Raw genomic sequence first — 23,471 nt, 5'->3', positions numbered from 1 at the left:
AAAGAAAGAGAAAAAGAGAGAAGGGAAGAGAGAACTATACCCTGCTCCCTGTACAGTCCGTGTATATCCTCCTCCCCGTTCTGTCCGTGTATATCCTTCTCCCCATTCTGTCCGTGTATATCCTCCTCCCCATTCTGTCCGTGTATATCCTCCCCGTTCTGTCTGTGTATATCCTCCCCGTTCTGTCCGTGTATATCCTCCTCCCTGTACAGTCCGTGTATATCCTCCCCGTTCTGTCCGTGTATATCCTCCTCCCTGTTCTGTCCGTGTATACCCTCCTCCCCGTACTGTCCGTGTATATCCTCCTCCCCGTTCTGTCCGTGTATATCCTTCCTCCCCATTCTGTCCGTGTACATCCACCTCCCCGTACTGTCCGTGTATATCCTCCTCCCCGTTCTGTCCGTGTATATCCTCCCCGTTCTGTCCGTGTATATCCTCCTCCCTGTTCTGTCCGTGTATATCCTCCTCCCCGTACTGTCCGTGTATATCCTCCTCCCCGTTCTGTCCGTGTATATCCTTCCTCCCCATTCAGTCCGTGTACATCCACCTCCCCGTACTGTCCGTGTATATCCTCCTCCCCATTCTGTCCGTGTACATCCACCTCCCTGTACTGTCCGTCTATATCCTCCTCCCCGTACTGTCCATGTATATCCTCCTCCCCGTACTGTCCGTGTATATCCTCCTCCCCGTACTGTCCGTGTATATCCTTCCTCCCCATTCTGTCCGTATACATCCACCTCCCCGTACTGTCCGTGTATATCCTCCTCCCCGTTCTGTCCGTGTACATCCTCCTCCCCTTTCTGTCCGTGTATATCCTCCTCCCTGTTCTGTCCGTGTATATCCTCCTCCCCGTACTGTCCGTGTATATCCTCCTCCCCGTTCTGTCCGTGTATATCCTTCCTCACCATTCTGTCCGTGTACATCCTCCTCCCCTTTCTGTCCGTGTATATCCTCCCCGTTCTGTCCGTGTATATCCTCCTCCCTGTTCTGTCCGTGTATATCCTCCTCCCCGTACTGTCCGTGTATATCCTCCTCCCCGTTCTGTCCGTGTATATCCTTCCTCCCCATTCTGTCCGTGTACATCCACCTCCCCGTACTGTCCGTGTATATCCTCCTCCCCTTTCTGTCCGTGTACATCCTCCTCCCCTTTCTGTCCGTGTATATCCTCTTCCCCGTGCTGGCCGTGTATATCCTCCGCCCCTGTACTATCCACTAATGGTGGTGGGGGGCTGCCTCTCTAAAAGTTCCCCCTACACTGGGCACAGCACTGAGCTGCAGCTGTGATGGAGGACAGGCGGGGGTCCCATCAGCAGGATCCTCAGTTATCAGCTTCACTCTGGGGGTCGGTATGATGAGGGGCTCCTGCATCTGCTACTCACCCCCCCTCCCTCCTATAACCCACATGCAGAGAAGCCCCGAGCAGGAACTACAAGTCGCAGCGATGCCCTGAGACTGACCCTGCAGCGCCCCTGACGGCGGAACATGGGAGGAACAACTGTATCGACGGCCGGATGTCAGTATTTACAATATTCTCCCGGCGCTCTGGGGGCAGCAGCTACATCTTGTGTCCACATTGCACACTGCTGCTCTGATCCAGCTGCAGGTGAGAAGTGTCATGAGTAGGGGTGAGCTTGTCGAACCGCACATGTTCGATTTCCGCACTTTTTATCAAATATTGAGGGTTTTATGGGGTTCGTGCAATTTCGAACACTGTGCAGGTCCGATCGAATGTTCGAAATTGCGTTCGAAACCGCGATTCGAACATACCGCACTTCCTTAGTTCTACTGGTACCGCCCCACGTGCCTGACGTTCACAGTCTGTCCTCGGGTACAACTGTGTAAGCGAGTATGGGGATAGAAGATCCCCTAAGTATGTGTATACATGTGTTCCCTCCCCACCCTATATGTGTATGTGACAGTATGTACTGACACCCCACTGTCACGTCATATACACTGTGTTCCAAATTATTATGCAAATTGTATTTGAGTTTCATAAAGATTTAATTTTTTTGTTTTTCAAATAAACTCATGGATGTTATTGTGTCTCAGGGCTCAATGGATCACTGAAATCAATCTTAAACACATGTGATAATTAGTTTTCCAGGTGATTCTAATTAAAGAAAAACTACTTAAAAATGATGTTCCACATTATCAAGCAGGCCACAGTTTTTAAGTAACATGGGAAAGCAAAAGGATCTCTCTGCTGCTGAAAAGCATCAACTAGTGCAGTACCTTGGTCAAGGGATGAAAACATGAGAAATTTCCCGAAAACGTAATCGTGATCATCGTACTGTTAAGAGATTTGTGGCTGAATCTGAGCACAGACATGTTTTGTGCTGATAAAGGCAGAATGAGGAAGGTTTCTGCCAGGCAAGTTCATCGGATTAAGAGACCAGTTGCTAAAAAGCCATTACAAACCAGCAAACAGATATATGAAGCTGCTGGTGCCTTTGAAGTCCCTCGAATCTCAAGGTGTAGGATCCTTCAAAGGCTTGCTTTGGTTCATAAACCTAATATTCGGCCACCCCTGAACAGTGTTCACAAGCAGAAATGGTTGCAGTGGGCCCAGACATACATGATGACTAATTTTCAAACAGTCTTGTTTACTGATGAGTGTCGAGTAACCCTGGATGGTCCAGATGGATGGAGTAGTGGATGGTTGGTGGAGGCCACCATGTCCCAACAAGGCTGCGACGTCAGCAAGGAGGTGGAGGAGTCATGATTTGGGGCCGGAATCATGGGGAAACAGCTGGTAGGGCCCTTTAAGGTTCCTGAAGGTGTGAAAATGACCTCTGCAAAGTATATAGAGTTTCTGACTGACAACTTTCTTCCATGGTCTAAAAAGCAGAAACATGCCTTCAGGAGCAAAATCATCTTCATGCTGACAATGCCCCATCTCATGCTGCAAATAATACCTCTGAGTCATTGGCTGCTATGGGCATAAAAGGAGATAAACTCATGGTGCGGCCACCATCTTCACCTGACCTCAACCCTATAGAGAACCTTTGGAGTATCATGAAACAAAAGATCTATGAGGGTGGGAGGCCGTTCACATCAAAACAGCAGCTCTGGGAGGGAAGAAATACAAGCAGAAACTCTCCAAAAACTCACAAGTTCAATGGATGCAAGAATTGTGAAGGTGATATCAAAGAAGGCTCCTATGTTACATGTAACTTGGCCTGTTAGGAGGTTTTGGAGTTAAATAACTTTTTTGTTCAGTGAATGTGACCTCTTAATGCTGCAAATTCTACAAATGACCATTTTCAGTTCTTTAAAACAGATCAAATGTATAGAAATTCTACTGTGCCTAATAATTTGGAACAAGCAATAACAAAACCCAGCACTCAACTTAGTTGTGAGAAGAAAAACAGGTGATTTATTGTATCCCAAGCAAAACGTTTCGGTCACACATGGGACCTTCGTCAGTAACAAGAACTGGAATGGAGGTGAATGCTAGTGGCTATATATGCTGCCAATAATTTCCTGAGTGCAGCGCCAATTTAAATGAGAGTCTCCTGATGCAGCCTTATAGATGGCTGATTCCACGGTGTCCACCACTGTATGAGTGACTGTATTGGCAGCATATATAGCCACAAGCATTCACCTCCATTCCAGTTCTTGTTACTGACGAAGGTCCCATGTGTGACCGAAACGTTTTGCTTGGGATACAATAAATCACCCGTTTTTCTTCTCACAACTAAGTTGAGTGCTGGGTTTTGTTATTGCTTGGTCTAATGGTTTGGGAACCTACCCATGCACCACTTTAGGTTGTGCACACAATTATCTATTATTAATAATTTGGAACAGTGCATTGTGAGTTTTTTATTTATGTTGGAGATTATACTGTTATCATTGGGAGGTTTCTTCAATAAAATTTGATGTATAATCTAACGGGTGATGGCTTTTATTAGACTGACTGTCATTTGCACCGACCAATTAGGAAAATCCGAGAAAAATATCATTTGCATAATAATTTGTAACACAGTGTATATATATATATATATATATATATATATATATATATATATACAGTGGGGCAAAAAAGTATTTAGTCAGTCAGCAATAGTGCAAGTTCCACCACTTAAAAAGATGAGAGGCGTCTGTAATTTACATCACAGGTAGACCTCAACTATGGGAGACAAACTGAGAAAAAAAAATCCAGAAAATCACATTGTCTGTTTTTTTTAACATTTTATTTGCATATTATGGTGGAAAATAAGTCTTTGGTCAGAAACAAAATTTCATCTCAATACTTTGTAATATATCCTTTGTTGGCAATGACAGAGGTCAAACGTTTTCTGTAAGTCTTCACAAGGTTGCCACACACTGTTGTTGGTATGTTGGCCCATTCCTCCATGCAGATCTCCTCTAGAGCAGTGATATTTTTGGCTTTTCGCTTGGCAACATGGACTTTCAACTGCCTCCAAAGGTTTTCTATAGGGTTGAGATCTGGAGACTGGCTAGGCCACTCCAGGACCTTGAAATGCTTCTTACGAAGCCACTCCTTCGTTGCCCGGGTGGTGTGCTTTGGATCATTGTCATGTTGAAAGACCCAGCCACATTTCATCTTTAATGCCCTTGCTGATGGAAGGAGGTTTGCACTCAAAATCTCACGATATATGGCCCCATTCAGTCTTTCATGTACCCGGATCAGTCGTCCTGGCCCCTTTGCAGAGAAACAGCCCCAAAGCATGATGTTTCCACCACCATGCTTTACAGTAGGTATGGTGTTTGATGGATGCAACTCAGTATTCTTTTTCCTCCAAACACGACAAGTTGTGTTTCTACCAAACAGTTCCAGTTTGGCTTCATCAGACCATAGGACATTCTCCCAAAACTCCTCTGGATCATCCAAATGCTCTCTAGCAAACTTCAGACGGGCCCGGACATGTACTGGCTTAAGCAGTGGGACACGTCTGGCACTGCAGGATCTGAGTCCATGGTGGCGTAGTGTGTTACTTATGGTAGGCCTTGTTACATTGGTCCCAGCTCTCTGCAGTTCATTCACTAGGTCCCCCCGCGTGGTTCTGGGATTTTTGCTCACCGTTCTTGTGATCATTCTGACCCCACGGGGTGGGATTTTGCGTGGAGCCCCAGATCGAGGGAGATTATCAGTGGTCTTGTATGTCTTCCATTTTCTAATTATTGCTCCCACTGTTGATTTCTTCACTCCAAGCTGGTTGGCTATTGCAGATTCAGTCTTCCCAGCCTGGTGCAGGGCTACAATTTTGTTTCTGGTGTCCTTTGACAGCTCTTTGGTCTTCACCATAGTGGAGTTTGGAGTCAGACTGTTTGAGGGTGTGCACAGGTGTCTTTTTATACTGATACCAAGTTTAAACAGGTGCCATTACTACAGGTAATGAGTGGAGGAAAGAGGAGACTCTTAAAGAAGAAGTTACAGGTCTGTGAGAGCCAGAAATCTTGATTGTTTGTTTCTGACCAAATACTTATTTTCCACCATAATATGCAAATAAAATGATAAAAAAAACAGACAATGTGATTTTCTGGATTTTTTTTTCTCAGTTTGTCTCCCATAGTTGAGGTCTACCTATGATGTAAATTACAGACGCCTCTCATCTTTTTAAGTGGTGGAACTTGCACTATTGCTGACTGACTAAATACTTTTTTGCCCCACTGTATATATATAGATATGTGTGTGTGTGTGTGTTTGCACAGAGTTTGAGAAGTATTCATCATTAATCACAAGGCCATATTGACTCAGCAGCCTCCTTATCCTTTCTTTCATGTTTCATTTTTTTTAGGCCACTGCATCCTGCAGTATGGAGGCAGATTATGTCCCGATGAGCCAGCTAAGGGATATCCCAGAGAGCGATAAAATAGTCGCAGGAAGCCAGCAAAGCGTTGTCCTGTTAACCCAGGAAAGAGATGACCTCACAAGGAGCCAGAAGAGAGGTGAGTTAATCTGTAAAGTGTTAGTGAATATTGCATTTGACACCACAACCTCATTATTTATTTATTTTTTTCATTACCTTTCATTACCTACAATGGATGGGCTGCTCCGCGGTCCTTACTTCCGTGGCCGCCAGCTGTCAGGACAGAGACAATGAATGAATACAGTCACTCACACTCCAGGCATGCGCAGTGAGCTTGGAGTGTCAGTGGCTGTATATATTAATTTTCTCCATCCTGACAGTCGGTGGCCACGGAAGTAAGCAGAGTGTGTGTCGGGTGCAGTGACGAGGACCGATGAGCAGCACATTCATCGTAAGTAATGACAGAACCCCTTTAATGTATTTCAGCTGCTAGCACTTCAACAGAAGATGCACATAGGAAGCATATGAGGATAGCGAAGGAGGAAGTCTACACCATAAATGTAAGAGCCTGCCTACAAATATGTCTATTTTCCTGTAGGTAGGTTTACACACTTCAATGATTAGGCAATCATTCTTTATCATATCAGTGGTTGCGCCGAAATCATGGACCTATCATTCCATTTCTGCTTGGCCACAAACCTGGCACTGAACGATTTATCACTTAAACGTAGTCTGTTGTCTTGCAGCCTGGGGTACAACTCATGACTTCTAAGCAATAAATCATTCCATGCCTTGGTTGTGGCTATGTACAAATGAACAGTCTGTCCACAATTTCACAACACCCGCTAATCTGATGAACAATGATTGTGCAATCATTGAAGTGTGAATACCCACTCCTCCATACTCTTCGGGCTTGTTTACACACTTAAATGGTTGTTCATCGATTGTTGGTCAGATCTGTGGTTGTAGTGACATTGTGGACCTATTGTTCCATTTGTACACGGCCACAAACCTGGCACTGATTGTCCACAATTTTGCTGAAACCACAGATCTGCCAAACAATCATTGAAGCGTGTAAAGAGGCTCGTAATCATGCTCAATTTTTTTGAGGTCTTAAGGTACCGTCACACTAAGTGACGCTGCAGCGATACCGACAACGATCCGGATCGCTGCAGCGTCGCTGTTTGGTCGCTGGAGAGCTGTCACACAGACCGCTCTCCAGCGACCAACGATGCCGGTAACCAGGGTAAACATCGGGTAACTAAGCGCAGGGCCGCGCTTAGTAACCCGATGTTTACCCTGGTTACCATCCTAAAAGTAAAAAAAATAAACACTACATACTTACCTAACGCTGTCTGTCCTCCAGCGCTGTGCTCTGCACTCCTCCTGTACTGGCTGTGAGCACAGCGGCCGGAAAGCAGAGCGGTGACGTCACCACTCTGCTTTCCGGCTGACCGACGCTCACAGTCAGTGCAGGAGGAGAGCAGAGCACAGCGCTGGAGGACAGACGGCTGTAGGTAAGTATGTAGTGTTTGTTTTTTTTTACTTTTAGGATGGTAACCAGGGTAAACATCGGGTTACTAAGCGCGGCCCTGCGCTTAGTTACCCGATGTTTACCCTGGTTACCAGTGAAGACATCGCTGAATCGGTGTCACACACGCCGATTCAGCGATGTCTGCGGGGAGTCCAGCGAAGAAATAAAGTTCTGGACTTTCTTCCCCGACGAGCGACAGCACAGCAGGGGCCTGATCGCTGCTGCCTGTCACACTGGACGATATCGCTAGCCACGACGCTGCAACGTCACGGATCGCTAGCGATATCGTCTAGTGTGACGGTACCTTTAGAACGGCAGCATTACAAAATATTAAAAATGATATTGTGTGTGGAAGCACATAAAAGACTAAGGAAGATTATAACGTAAGAAAAATGGGATAAAGTAGATTAATCGGGGATATATGGCGATGGCTCTGGAGATGATGGGGCATTGTGGCTCTGGAGATGACGGGGGACATGATAGTGCTGGAGATGATGGTGGTGGTGGTACTGGAGATGACAGGGAGCATGGTGACGCTTCAGCTGACAGTGGGGCATGGTGGCACTGGAGAAGGCGAGGGGGCATGGCATATTTATATAAACGAAAAAGAAAAATGATCTACGTCTTAGTTTTTCTCTTTATGAGATGTAAATCGAAAATCATCCAAAAGGTTAAGAAAAATCGACGAGGTGTTTTTTTGTTTTTTTTTCAAAATCGCTCAGCCCTACCACACAGTATACTGCACTATACAATAATCTTTTGTTCCCCTAGGTTGATCGAAGAGTATGTGCAAGCTGTCAAGATCTGCTGCAATGATGCTATTGCTACTCCTGATGGTTGTTTGTTTTATTCTTGCAGTCTTCGTGTTTACCTATACTTTGTACCTCAAATTAAACGGCTTCTTTAAAATTCAGTGTTCAACGGCCCCCTGTCTCACCTCCTGAGCCTCCTTCCTCCGTTCTTCAGCATGGGGTGGTGGTGGCTGTGGTCTCAATGTAGTGAAATCTCCACCAGGGGGAACTGGTGAGGTAAGAGAGGTTAAGCACTAAGGCCGGCATCACACTAGCGAGTTTTACGGACGTATGAGCGCAGAAAATACGTCCAGAAAATACGCATTGCACACGGCCCAATGATTCTCTATGGGGCAGCTCCTATCTGCCGTATATTACGCATCCGTAATATACGGTATGTTATGGGCGTAGAAAATCGCATCATGCTGCGTTTGTCAGCATATTGCACAAAAAATACGCCAATGAAAGTCTATGGGGGCGCAAAAAATACGGAATGCATACGGACCATGCATGTGACTTGCGAGAAAGGTGCCAGGAAATGTGCCAAGGCCTCAATCAGGAAGCTGAGACATGCTAATTAGCTGAAAAAGCCAGACAGAGATCCCGGAAGTCTGCCGCACGCCTCCACGGAGTCTGAATCAGCATGGCTACAATCATAAATGTAGACATGCTCATAATTTTGGACAAGAGAGATCCCAACTATGCCAACAGGGCCCAAAAAGAGGCAGCATGGAGGAGTATATGTGGGTCCCTAGTCACAAATTATGAACAGCGGCCGCGTGAGGCACAGAGCCAAATAAGTAAGTACACTCATGTTTCTACATTGATCTTTATGTGAAGCAGCAGTACCTAACTCCTTTTAAGTAATTTATAACTTATTTATAAGTATTGCATATATTAATTTCTATAACAACATTAATTCCATGGTGCTATACATGAGAAACAGGCTACATACAGGGTTATTATAGATGTTCCTTACAGTGTACAACTGAAAACAGACATACTGGGATAGAGGGGAGAAGACTCTGTCCTTGTGGCCTTACATTCTATGATGTTCATTTTTGTTGTGATAAAAATACAAAAATTATATTAAACAAATGCAGCTTCCTAGGCCACACTACAATCTGTGTAGTCAATTCCACCTTGTGTGACCATTGTACATAATGGCGTCATACATTATTTTACTCTCTTTTGTTGTAGTGGATGATGTAATGAAAAGATGGCGGAGCGTCCGCGATCAGTACAGGAGGGAGAGGCAGCAGCGGGACAGGAGTGGGTCAGGCGCACCACCTAACAAGAAAAAATATATCTATTTTGATAGATTGACCTTTTTAAATCCCAGTATGGATGTCAGGCCGTAAGTACAAACATCACAAGACATACACATGTGTTTAGATTGGTCGGACATTTATTTTTTTTAATTTCAAACATACTTTCATAACAGAACACAGCCCAACCTCACGAGGGAGACAGGATCCGAATCTGAGGTGGTCATTGACGCAGTTGGGGAAAGAGAAGGTGGCTGGCCCATCTTCTGATCCGTCATGCTCCATCCCTCCAGGATCCTCGTCATCTGGGCATCCAGCTCCAGAAACCACCGGAGACTAGACGGAGGTGGACATGAATTGGGGATGGGTGGACCGAGAACTCCTGCAGCCTTTGTTTGTATTGCAGTGTAGATTTTAAACAAGAGTTGTTACTTTAAGAGGAAGTTTAGCTGTTTGTGCCTGTTGTATTACTGTGAGGAGGGAGAGGCTTATATAGGGGAGGCAACAGCACCTGCTTATTCCCTCATCACGTGTACGGTGAGTACCTTATTATAAGAAGTGTGTTTTTTTTACTTTTAGACACGGTGTAATCCTGTTAAGAATTTTGTTAAAATTGTATTTTTTCCTGTTGTCACTAACCGGGAGGACCACTGATGCTCTGTAAACCAAACTAACGCAGGAGAGAGGTACCGCCCTTTTATCCTATAGGTTTCCTGTCTCTGAAGGGCGGATCCCCTCTCTCTGGTAGTGCTGTCATGGGCTCTGAGAAATACCGTTATCGGTAAGTAACTATGTTATTCCTAAACTAGCACCGTTTCCGCCATGGTCTCCGGCACCGTTTCCGCCATGGTCTCCGGCACCGTCTCCGACGCTGTCTCCGGCACAGTCTCCGGCTTCACCAGCGATGACTCCTGGGTTTGAAAGCCCCTTGAGGGTTAAGGTGGCTTTTTTATCGACTAGATATAGTTTAAGAAAATGTCTCTGCAGTTGCAGCACTCACAGAAGAAAGCCAAGCCAAGCATGGTAAGAACTAGTGATAAGTGAGTAGTAAAATACCTGTTAGGGTACCGTTACCCTCAGGGACGGACTGGGAACTTAAAGTGGCCCCGGAAAAAATTTGTAAAGAGGCCTCATAGTATATGTGGCGCCAAGGGGGTGTAGTGAGGGTGTGTGGCTGGGGGCGTGACTTCTCATGCCCTGTGACTTAGGCTCCACTACTAACCTGTCATCACCAACAAAGGCTATTGTACAAGTAGTAAATACACAGAGGGAGAGAGAGGAGAGGTGGGGGAGGGGAGTATAGCTAGAGCCACAGGTGGTGGGGGGTATAGCTAGAGCCACAGGTGGTGGTGGGGTATAACTAGAGCCACAGGTGGTGGTGGGGTATAGCTAGAGCCACAGATGGTGGTGGGGTATAGCTAGAGCCACAGGTGGTGGTGGGGGTATAACTAGAGCCACAGGTGGTGGTGGGGTATAGCTAGAGCCACAGATGGTGGTGGGGTATAGCTAGAGCCACAGATGGTGGTGGGGTATAGCTAGAGCCACAGGTGGTGGGGGGGTATAGCTAGAGCCACAGATGGTGGTGGGGTATAGCTAGAGCCACAGGTGGTGGTGGGGGGGTATAGCTAGAGCCACAGGTGGTGGTGGTGGGGTATAGCTAGAGCCACAGATGGTGGTGGGGTATAGCTAGAGCCACAGATGGTGGTGGGGTATAGCTAGAGCCACAGGTGGTGGGGGGGTATAGCTAGAGCCACAGATGGTGGTGGGGTATAGCTAGAGCCACAGGTGGTGGTGGGGGGGTATAGCTAGAGCCACAGGTGGTGGTGGGGGGGTATAGCTAGAGCCACAGGTGGTGGTGGGGGGGTATAGCTAGAGCCACAGGTGGTGGTGGGGTATAGGTAGAGCCACAGGTGGTGGGGGGTTATAGCTAGAGCCACAGGTGGTGGGGGGGGTATAGCTAGAGCCACAGGTGGTGGAGGGTATAGCTAGAGCCACAGGTGGTGGAGGGTATAGCTAGAGCCACAGGTGGTGGAGGGTATAGCTAGAGCCACAGGTGGTGGAGGGTATAGCTAGAGCCACAGGTGGTGGAGGGTATAGATAGAGCCACAGGTGGTGGAGGGTATAGCTAGAGCCACAGGTGGTGGGGGGTATAGCTATTAAATGCGAAAGTGGGCCAGTTCGCCCCATTGACGTGATAAGAAAGGGATTTTACAGGTGAGTGCCTCACAAAATCTTACTATTAGGTGTTGTGTAATTATTGCTTTTCTTTGTTCACAGGTATGGAGCAACATACTATTGTTGATGGGGTAATGGATGCTTTCCGAGCTTGTTCATATCGGAACAGAGCCTCGGTATATGCAATCAAAAAATATTTAATCGAAAAATGTCCTAATTTGCATTTAAAGAACAGAGCATACTTGATAAAGCATGCTTTACAAAAAGCAAAAAAACTCATCTTCCTCACTCAGATCACGGGGATTTGAGCTTGTGGAACTTATGCTGCAACTGGCAAGAAAGAAACTTTCCTAAACTAGCACCCTTTCCGCCATGGTCTCCGGCACCGTCTCCGCCGCTGTCTCCGGCACAGTCTCCGCCGCTGTCTCCGGCACAGTCTCCGCCGCTGTCTCCGGCACAGTCTCCGCCGCTGTCTCTGGCACAGTCTCCGCCGCTGTCTCCGGAACAGTCTCCGCCGCCGTCTCCGGCACAGTCTCCGCCGCCGTCTCCGGCACAATCTCTGCCGCTGTCTCCTGCTTCTTCACTGCTTCTTCCGCCAGCCCCGGCACAGACTCCGGCTTCACCAGCGATGACTCCTGGCTTTGAAAGCCCCTTGAGGGTTAAGGTGGCTTTTTCAACGAATAGATATAGTTTAAGAAAATATGTCTCTGCAGTTGCAGCACTCACAGAAGAAAGCCAAGCATGGTAAGAACTAGTGATAAGTGAGTAGTAAAATACCTGTTAGGGTACCGTTACCCTCAGGGACAGACTGGGAATTTAAAGTGGCCCCGGAAAAAATTTCTAAAGAGGCCTCATAGTATACGTGGCGCCAAGGGGTGTAGTGAGGGTGTTTGGCTGGGGGCGTGACTTATCACGCCCTGTGACTTAGGCTCCACTACTAACCTGTCATCACCAACAAAGGCTATTGTACAAGTAGTAAATACACAGAGGGAGAGAGAGAGAAGAGAGGTTGGGGGAGGAGGGTATAGCTAGAGCCACGGGGGCAGGGGCGTATAGATAGAGCCACAGGTGGTGGGGGTGTAGCTAGAGCCACAGGTGGTGGGGGTGTAGCTAGAGCCACAGGTGATGGGGGGTGTGGTGGGGGTGTAGCTAGAGCCACAGGTGATGGGGGGGTATAGCTAGAGCCACAGGTGGTGGGGGGTATAACTAGAGCCACAGGTGGTGGGGGGTATAACTAGAGCCACAGGTGGTGGGGGGTATAACTAGAGCCACAGGTGATGGGGGGTATAACTAGAGCCACAGGTGGTGGTGTATAGCTAGAGCCACAGGTGGTGGGGGGGTATAGCTAGATCCACAGGTAGTGGGGGGTATAACTAGAGCCACAGGTGATGGGGGGTATAGCTAGAGCCACAGGTGGTGGTGGGGGTATAACTGGAGCCACAGGTGGTGGGGGTGTAGCTAGAGCCACTGGTGGTGGGGGGTATAACTAGAGCCACAGGTGGTGGGGGTGTAGCTAGAGCCACTGGTGGTGGGGGGTATAACTAGAGCCACAGGTGGTGGGGGTGTAGCTAGAGCCACTGGTGGTGGGGGTATAACTAGAGCCACAGGTAGTGGGGGTGTAGCTAGAGCCACAGGTGGTGGTGGGGGTATAACTAGAGCCACAGGTGGTGGGGGTGTAGCTAGAGCCACTGGTGGTGGGGGGGGGGTATAGCTAGATCCACAGGTAGTGGGGGGTATAACTAGAGCCACAGGTGGTGGGGGGTGTAGCTAGAGCCACAAGTGATGGGGGGTATAGCTAGAGCCACAGGTGGTGGGGGGTGTAACTAGAGCCACAGGTCGTGGGGGTGTAGCTAGAGCCACAGGTGGTGGTGGGGGTATAACTAGAGCCACAGGTGGTGGGGGTGTAGCTAGAGCCACTGGTGGTGGGGGGGGGGTATAGCTAGATCCACAGGTAGTGGGGGGTATAACTAGAGCCACAGGTGGTGGGGGGTGTAGCTAGAGCCACAAGTGATGGGGGGTATAGCTAGAGCCACAGGTGGTGGGGGGTGTAACTAGAGCCACAGGTCGTGGGGGGTGTAGCTAGAGCCACAGGTGGTGGTGGGGGTATAACTAGAGCCACAGGTGGTGGGGGTGTAGCTAGAGCCACTGGTGGTGGTGTATAGCTAGAGCCACAGGTGGTGGGGGGGTATAGCTAGATCCACAGGTAGTGGGGGGTATAACTAGAGCCACAGGTGGTGGGGGGTGTAGCTAGAGCCACAAGTGATGGGGGGTATAGCTAGAGCCACAAGTGATGGGGGGTATAGCCAGAGCCACAGGTGGTGGGGGGTGTAACTAGAGCCACAGGTCGTGGGGGGTGTAGCTAGAGCCACAGGTGATGGGGGGTATAGCTAGAGCCACAGGTGGTGGGGGTATAGCTAGAGCCACTGGTGGTGGTGTATAGCTAGAGCCACAGGTAGTGAGGGGTGTAGCTAGAGCCACAAGTGATGGGGGGGTATAGCTAGAGCCACAGGTGGTGGGGGGTGTAACTAGAGCCACAGGTCGTGGGGGGTGTAGCTAGAGCCACAGGTGGTGGGGGTATAGCTAGAGCCACAGGTGGTGGGGGGGTATAGCTATTAAATGCGAAAGTGGGCCAGTTTGCCCAATTGACGGAAGAAAGGGATTTTACAGGTGAATGCCTCACAAAATCTTACTATTAGGTTTTGTTTAATTATTGCTTTTCTTTGTTCACAGGTATGGAGCAACATACTATTATTGATGGGGTAATGGATGCTTTCCGTGCTTCTTCATATCGGAACAGAGCCTCGGTATATGCAATCAAAAAATATTTAATCGAAAAATGTCCTAATTTGCATTTAAAGAACAGAGCATACTTGATAAAGCATGCTTTACTAAAAGCAGTAGAACTCATCTTCCTCACTCAGATCACGGGGATTTGAGCTTGTGGAACTTATGCTGCAACTGGCAAATATAAGGGGCCAAAAAGAAACTTTCCTAAACTAGCACCGTTTCCGCCAGTGTCTCCAGGCACCGTCTCCGACACAGTCTCCGCCGCTGTCTCCGGCAGTCTCCGCCGCTGTCTCCGGCACAGTCTCTGGCTTTGTCTCTGCTGCCGTCTCCTGCTTCTTCACCGCTTCTTCCGCTGTCTCCGGCACAGTCTCCGTCTTCACCAGCGATGACTCCTGGCTTTGAAAGCCCCTTGAGGGTTAAGGTGGCTTTTTCAATGACTAGATATAGTTTAAGAAAATATGTCTCTGCAGTTGCAGCACTCACAGAAGAAAGCCAAGCCAAGAACTAGTGATAAGTGAGTAGTAAAATACCTGTTAGGGTACCGTTACCCTCAGGGACGGACTGGGAATTTAAAGTGGCCCCGGAAAAAAATTGTAAAGAGGCCTCATAGTATACGTGGCGCCAAGGGGGTGTAGTGAGGGTGTGTGGCTGGGGGCGTGACTTATCACGCCCTGTGACTTAGGCTCCACTACTAACCTGTCATCACCAACAAAGGCTATTGTACAAGTAGTAAATACACAGAGAGAGAGAGAAGAGGTGGCGGGACGGGGGTATAGCTAGAGCCACGGGGGCAGGAGGTATAGCTAGAGCCACATGTCGTGGGGGGTATAGCTAGAGTCACAGATGGTAGGGGGTATAGCTAGAGCCACAGGTGGTGGAGGGTATAGATAGAGCCACAGGTGGTGGAGGGTATAGCTAGAGAAACAGGTGGTGGGGGTATAGCTAGAGCCACAGGTGGTGGGGGGTGTAGTTGGAGCCACAGGTGGTGGAGGGTATAGCTAGAGCCACAGGTGGTGGGGGTATAGCTATTAAATGCGAAAGTGGGCCAGTTCGCCCCATTGACGTGATAAGAAAGGGATTTTACAGGTGAATGCCTCACAAAATCTTACTATTAGGTTTTGTTTAATTATTGCTTTTCTTTGTTCACAGGTATGGAGCAACATACTATTGTTGATGGGGTAATGGATGCTTTCCGTGCTTGTTCATATCGGAACAGAGACTCGGTGTATGCAATCAAAAAATATTTAATTGAAAAATGTCCTGTTTTTATATCCTATTAGATTTTCATTTTATTTGTAGTTGTTTGTGAGATTGCTTCTGTAATCAGAGCAGTGTATTCTAGAACCAGTGTTTCTGTGTAGCACAGAGTAGATGTCATGTTTAACAAGCTATTCCTTGCTTACCTACAACCAGATGTGTCCATGCAAGACAGACACCAAATTTGCAATCAACACAGCGGGGCACCGTCACAGCAACACAGATGTGGGAGACTCAGAGATCAGCTTAAAATATTTATTGTCAGATGCCAGAACTACACAAAGATAAAGAATACATTATAAGTCAGTTTTATCTAATTGCTAACAGCCGCTAGCTATCGGTGTGACGCGGCCAAAAGGCAGCCGCATTTTTGCTGATTTTGATAACACCTGTCAGAACAGCGGATTAAAGTTGAAAATTTTGATGACACAAAGTCTGATACGATTCTATCGTTTCTCTGCAAGTCAGAAGTGAAACACTGTAAAAGCTTTTTAAATGGTAATCCGCAAGCTAAATGGTGTAATACATATATGCAATAATGACCACATACACTACTATACATATCCTGGATTTGCGCGTTCTGATAACAATACGCCTCGCAATTCTTATTCAGGAATGTCACAAAATCGCGTGGAAAGATAATTTTGTCCGGATAAAAGCCGTAGCTATCAAAAAATATCCCCAGCTTATCATCGCAGAGTACGATCAATATCCAGTGGCGACCAGCTTGATTCGACGGGTCTGTATTCATGATATATGCTGCGGGTCTCTGAGTCACTCTTTCTTCCGGAAGCAAATCACACGGAAACACACCGGCAAATATGCGTTCTGTATAATTATCGGCCTTCAGTATCGCTGTAAGCTGTAGACTGTCCATTGTGACTTAATTAAAATCGTACAAGATCTCGCACCTATTATTAATTTCCAGAATGGTGTGGTTGACTGCAAAGACAATCATATTTATCGTGTGGGGGTGTCACTAGCACAAACGGGACTTCAGCACGTAGGTTACCTGTTTTAATGAGTAAGAAATGGCCTCCAGGCTCTTAATCAGACGATAAATCAAAAGCAAAAAGAGTGAATCCAGCTATAAATTCTTCACGATCTATCGCCATGGCACAATCAGCCTTTTGCTTACCAGATATATGGGCAAGCGCCATATACTCTGATGGCTAAATCAACATTAAAATTAGGGTTATAAGGTCTCGCGGGTATCTGCTGGCCATGCAGATATAAAGCCGTGTGGTTGACGTGATAGTGATAGAAGAGCAAAGAGTTTTTAGTATAAGACCCGCTAAAAACTTCATTATCTACAAAGCCCAATATAACAGTTTTTGATATCTGTCCTAGGAAGAGGTTCTCGTGGTTCGTGATCCGTGTCCCTGCGGTGATGCTGTACACTTTCATGCATGTTCAATCAATAGCATACTTGGCAGCTGCGGAGAAGAGGGCCTGACTGTGGCCTGTTCGGACTGCTGGAGATACCTGCACTCTTTTCACATAGAGAGCCGCTTGTGAGATTTGCACCTTCAGCGGCTCGGCTTCTGCTGACATGAGGCAGAAAGCATCCTTATTTCTTGCTAACTTAACCTTAAGGTCAAGTCCATTCAATATTAACTTTGGTTAAATAAATATATCCCCAAAAATGGGCCCCAAGAGGTCAACCGGCTTTGAGTGAGAAGTTGCATTGGCTCTTTTGATAAACCCTGTGTTAGGTGTCGAGTTCCCGCCTCTGCACAGGGAGAATCTTGAACCATCTCTGCTGCGGTCTCCCATTCCTCTCCAGCTGCAGTGGAGTCTGCTCAGCGGAGACGTCGTTCCCAGCGTCTTGCTCAGTCTCACTCTGTGCATAGGATTACTGCTGCTTTGCCTGCTTCTGCCATTGTAGCCAGTGCTGGGCAGCGGCGAGCAGACGCTTTTGGGATCTAAGTCCTGCTTTTTCCCTTCTGAGCATGCCCAGGGTGAGATCTCCCATTGGAGATCGAGGGTCACATGCTCAGATGCTGCAGCGGTTCCTATTGGTCCATTATTGGAAGGTCCTGAACGTGCTGCAGCTATTTAAGCTGCGCATGACCGCACGGCCATGCGCTAGTGTACATTTGTTAATATGTGTGTGTGTTGTGAGTGAAAGTCGTTCATTAAAATCCTCTCCCTATTGGATGACTGTTCGCGGAAGGTGGGTGATTGCTATCTAGCGCCCGACTTAGCTACCAGCACGTTACACACCATACAGCGTCTAGTTGCTGTGACCGTCAGTGCGGCGCCGTGCGCTTTCACAGCGCTTTCCTGACCCAAGCCTGGGTGGTTAGTGGCGTCCGCCAGTGCGGCACCACATGCACTCTCGTGCATCTGTTATTATTACTTTGGTTACACTGACACCCCATTAGCGGTGTCGAGCGCAAGTAGTCTAGTCGGACTCGGATCCCAAGTCTTGGGACTGAGCTTGGTGACTCCTTGCTCGCGCTCTTGTGTGCGGTACCGCGGCCCTATGACTTAACAGGGTTCACTTCCTTCACACAGGGTGAAGTTAACCCGTGTGTGTATTTACATTGTACCGCCATATAGTCCGTCATTACTTGGCAGCAGGTTCCATCTCTGCACGGTGGACCCCGGGTTGCGAACGCTCCTTAATCTATTTTATTATTTGGTGCGTTTCGCTAGCCCTAACAAGTTATTTCCTCCACGACAGTTTTTCGCATTTTCCCGGCCCCTTCGTGTTCCGTGTCTAAAGGGATTCCGGTGTTAGATGAAGTGGTAGCTTGTTCTCTTTCTTCATTAAACTCCTCCACTCCACTCCAATCCGAATCAGTGATCCATCCGTCACCTGAGGATTTCTTTTTATATTTATTTTTATTACCGCTGTAGCAATTCCCAGAATTTTTTCTCTGCTTATTCTTATTCCACGTGAAGATATTGACCTGTGCTATAATCATTTTTATCTCGCAAGAATTTAATTATTTTCTTTTCTTTTATATCCATCTGCATCACAATTAATTTCTTTTCTAATTTTTTCAGAAACGTTGAATTTTGTTCTCCCGTTATTCTGGATGTTAATTCTCTCTTTGATTTTTCTAGTTGTTCACATAAAATAGCATATTCCTTTTCATTTTGTTTTATAACCAACTCTAGGAGGTTTCGAGACCATTGTAGATGGATTTGCTCCCAAGCTTGTTGAAAACTGGGATCGTTGTTAAATTGCGAGATCTCTTTATAAACGCGGAGTCCTCTTGGGACACGGCTACACTCCACATACGATTTCAAGGATTTTATAGTCCAGAATAATTTAATTTCCTTTTCGGCTAAAGAGCCAATTTTCATCTCCACGGTTTTTGTCCCTATTAATTCCAGTTCGTCACGTATATCACAGTCAGCAAAAAACTCACCCGCACCCTCTCTTCCTGCTAATAGACTTGATGTCGCATCTTGGCAAGGAGCAGTATCTGTGATATCCTCAGTTTGAGAATCCATGTTTTCAATCAAAGTTGCTGCTTGGTTTCCTGTGCTCTATTCCTTGATTCAAACAAATAAATACGTCGTAGAAATCTTCAGAATTGGAATGGCACTCGGACCAGCTACTCCGCAGCACGAAAACTTGCAATCCTGCGATCACATTTCTCCTTCACGTGCCAACATTAGTGTGCAATCGGTTTTTGGTGCTCAGAATTATCTGGACGTGTGAGACTGGCCTAAAGGGAATTATAGATGTGAAAGCTGCAATTTTTGTAGATATCATTTAATTGGGACATCCATAAGAGAGGGACACATCCAACACCGGGTTCTTGATTTGATCACCTACAGGACTAAATTTGTGGTTTATATTATTTTCTGCCCATGTTTATTTTTTTACATTGGGAAAACCATAAGATCTATGTTCACAAGATTTCGGGAAAACTTTAACTCCATCGCCGCGTTTTATAAAACATATCCTGGAGGCTCATGGTTCTGATCCCCATTGCCTACAATTTGCAGGGTTAGAAGTGGTTAAACCACCAAAAAATGGGGGTGACCATAACAAAATTCTTCCACGTCAGGAAGCTAAATAGATTATTAAAGCGAACGCGCTGGGCCCCTTAGGTCTCAATGAAAGGTTGGATTTTTCGTGTTTCTTATAACTTTCTACTTCTTGCTTCTATGCCTTGTTTAAAAGGTCTTGGAAAAGAAACGTAAAAATATGCTTTTCATATGAATTGGTGATATTATCAACAAAATACAATGTTAGGTGGTTGTTTTTACATGTTTTGTTCATGTGTTTCCCATGTTTTAGTTATATAAAAAAAAATTGTTGAGGTCATGTGTTGACTAGGGTTGAGCGAAACAGATCGGACAAATTCAAAAATCCCTGATCGCTGCATTGCTGTTTGCACGCCGCTGTGCAAACCAACTGCTTTTATAAAAGTAAAAATCCTGTTGCTCCTTTCTGCACAGTTATCTTGTTTATTTGTCCACACTTTTGTGTGCAGCAGTCCTTTTTATTGCTGCCATACTTGTCCTGAGATCATTGTAGGGAGATTGAAATTGTACTACAGTACTTGTATTTTTTCATATATCTTCCAGCCACTTACATTGTGTTGTTATATACACTGGGCCTGAGTTTTGGTTCAGTCTCCCCCAAAAAAAAGGGAGATTTAAACATTCTCAACAAGTTTATATACACCTTCTACCTTGTTTTACAGTACCATATGCTGGGGTAGTAGTATGCGGGCCTCTGATGCTAATAAGCTGAATAAGTTTATTAAGAAGGCAAGTTCTGCTGTGGGCTGTAATCTGGACTCTTTTGGGGAGGTAGTGGAGAAAAGAACTCTGAAAAAGTGTATGGCAATTATGAACAATAATGCACATCCACTATATGAGCTATTCATGAGACAGAAGAGCACCTTCAGCAACCGGCTAATACTTCTGAGGTGTAAGAAGGAAAAATATAGGAAATCGTTTGTGCAAACTGCCATGGGAATGTAAAACAATAACATTAGAGTTAAACCACCAAGGTGAATGTCTACTTATTTCTCTACATTTCAGTTCACTCGTTGTGTATGTCCTATTCTAATGTATAATGTTCTTCTGTCAACTCTACTGTCATGTCAACTATGTAATTCTTTTATGATTTTTATGATTTAAGTTGTGCTGCTGTGATACTATAATTTCCCAAGGGATCAATAAAGTGTATCGTATCGTATATAATGGTTGTTATTTTGGCTAGATTTTCCAAAAAATGAGGAAGTCTGGTGGAAGAGCCCGTGGGCGGTGGTTGCCAGCTGGTACTGATGGTGGTGATGGTGCATCTGGTGGTAGTGGCAAAAGCACAATAGCACCTAAGGCTGGAGGTGTTGAGCCAGCGTCATTGTCTGGCTACACAAGGCCTCGAAGGCTCCCTTATCTGGAAGTAGGAAAACGGCTTTTAAAGCCAGAGCAGCAGGAAAAAGTTTTGGCTTTCCTTGCTGATTCAGCCTCTAGCTCTTTCGCCTCCTCTTCAGAAAGTTCCAAATATAAAAGCAGCGAGTCATCAGTGGATGCTCCCGGTCAGGAACAAGACGTTTCCTTGTGTCCTTCACCCAAACCAAAAGTGAAGGATGCATCAGGCGACACTACAGGTTACTCCATGGAGTTCTTTACACATACCGTGCCTGGGTTAGAGAGGGAAATTGTTAACTGCCCATTACAAGATGAATCGGACATGGAGTGCACTGATGCACAGCCACAGCTAGATTATTATGCTGTTCCATTGACTCAGATCACTACATTGCCCTCGCAGTGTACTGAGCCAGAATCTGACCCTGATGACACTATGGTGCCCCATCCCGAATGCTATAGCACCTTACACGGTGACACAGAGGAAGGTGCACATGACATTGAAGAGGAGGTGATAGATGACCCAGTTGTTGACCCAGATTGGCAGCCATTGGGGGAAGAGGGTGCCACTGCCAGTAGCTCAGAAGCGGAGGAGGATGATCCACAGCAGCCATCTACATCGCAACAGCTATCATCTGGCAGGCCCGAATCAGGCCAAAAACGTTTGTCAAAAACAAAAACAGTTTTAGGACAGCGGTGCCATCCGGTGACAGAAGCACAGCGTGCAATGCCTGAAAAGGTATTCCATAGTAGGAGGAGTGTAGTGTGGGAATTTTTTAACCAAGATCCGAATGATCAGTCAAAAGTTATCTGTAAGAAACGCTCAAAGACCTTTAGCAGAGGGAATAATCTTCAAATTTTAAATACAACGTGCATGCTTAGACATTTAACCAGCATGCACTTGCAAGCCTGGACTAACTACCTAACGTCCAGTACCATTGCTGCGCCTGCTCAGAATAAAGGTAGTCAGCAACGTTACATAGCTTCCCTCACTGTAAGCCCACCGGTTAGGACACCACCAGCAGCAAATGTGGAGGTATCATCGCAAGGCCAAAGCAGTCAGGGAAACACAAGGTTATTGGTAGGAATCACTGTATGTAAGCCAACATCAAGAATACCATCACCAACCCTCTCTCAATCCGCCATGTCCACCACCACCACTAGTTCCACCATATGCAGCTCTCCAGTCCAGCTCACCCTACAAGAGACTCTCGTTAGGAAAAGAAAGTACTCATCCTCTCATCCGCGTACACAGGAATTTAATGCCCACATTGCTAGACTAATCTCGTTAGAGATGATGCCTTACCAGTTGGTTGAAAGCAAAGCTTTCAAAGACCTGATGGCCTACGCAGTACCACGCTATGACCTACCTAGTCGGCACTTCTTTGCGAGAAAAGCCATCCCAGCCCTCCACCAGCATGTCACAGACCGCATTGTCCTCGCACTAAGGCAATCAGTCAGTGGAAAGGTGCACCTCACAACAGATGCATGGACCAGAAGGCATGGCCAGGGATGTTACGTGTCCATCACGGCGCACTGGGTTAATGTGGTGGATGCAGGGTCCACAGGGGACAGCCATAGTGGGACAGTTCTGCCTAGCCCACGGTCTAGGAAACAGTTGGCTGTAGGCGTTCACCACCCCTCCTCCTCCTCCAGAAGCGAGAGTTCGTCCACAAAGCGCAGTCGCACGACCACTCCATCCGCAGCTGCCAGTGTTGCACACGAGGTGTCCCATTATCGAACAGCTAGTGGTAAGCTTCAGCAGGCTGTGTTACAAATGAAGTGTTTGGGCGACAACAGACGCACCACGGAAGTGTTTGGGCGACAACAGACGCACCACGGAAGTGTTTGGGCGACAGCAGACACACCGCGGAAGTACTGGCCGAGTACTTGCAGCAACAAACTCAGTCATGGCTGGGCAGTGTACATTTTGAGGCAGGCAAGGTAGTCAGTGATAACGGAAAGAATGTTATCGCTGTCATAGCCCTTTAAGAACTTAAACACATACCTTGCCTGGCTCACACCTTGAACCCGGTAGTGCAGTGCTTTCTCAAAAATTATCCGGAGTTACCAGCCCTGCTCCTGAAGGTGCGAAAACTTTGCTCGCACATCCGCCGGTCGCCCGTACACTCCAGCCGTATGCTGAACCATCAGCGATCGCTGAATCTTCCCCAGCACCGCCTAATAATTGACGTTGCAACAAGGTGGAACTTCACACTGCACATGGTTCAGAGGCTGTGCGAACAGAGGCGTGCTGTAATTAATTTGTGGGAGGATACACATACACAGGCAGGCACTTGGATGGCAGACATGAAGTTGTCTGGTGTGCAGTGGTCGAAGCTACAAGACCTCTGTCAAGTCCTTCAGTGTTTTGAGGAATGCACACGGCTGGTAAGTGCAGACGACGCCATCATAAGCATGAGCATCCCACTAATGCGGCTGCTGATGCAAAGTTTGACGCACATTAAGGAGCTGGCGTCTGCAGCCGAGGAGGAGGGAAGCCTTGATGACAGTCAGCCATTGTCTGCTCAGGGAACTC

At 46.8% G+C, this 23,471-nt stretch overlaps 1 long non-coding RNA gene across 2 annotated transcripts; it reads left to right on the top strand.

The window, feature by feature from the left end:
• The first annotated feature begins 1,037 nt into the window (after nt 1-1,037).
• LOC138654527 (uncharacterized) lies at nt 1,038-8,392 on the top strand. Of its 2 annotated transcripts, none has more exons than XR_011316345.1 (3): nt 1,038-1,603; nt 5,763-5,913; nt 8,080-8,392. It is a non-coding gene; the product is annotated as an uncharacterized lncRNA (long non-coding RNA). The 2 variants fall into 2 exon arrangements; XR_011316346.1 differs by lacking the exon at nt 8,080-8,392 and adding an exon at nt 6,261-6,336.
• The last annotated feature ends 15,079 nt before the right edge of the window (nt 8,393-23,471 follow it).

This window comes from Ranitomeya imitator, unplaced genomic scaffold (genome assembly GCF_032444005.1).
Source record: "Ranitomeya imitator isolate aRanImi1 unplaced genomic scaffold, aRanImi1.pri SCAFFOLD_170, whole genome shotgun sequence".
NCBI lineage: Eukaryota > Metazoa > Chordata > Amphibia > Anura > Dendrobatidae > Ranitomeya > Ranitomeya imitator.
This window is presented reverse-complemented; position numbering and strand designations above follow the sequence as displayed.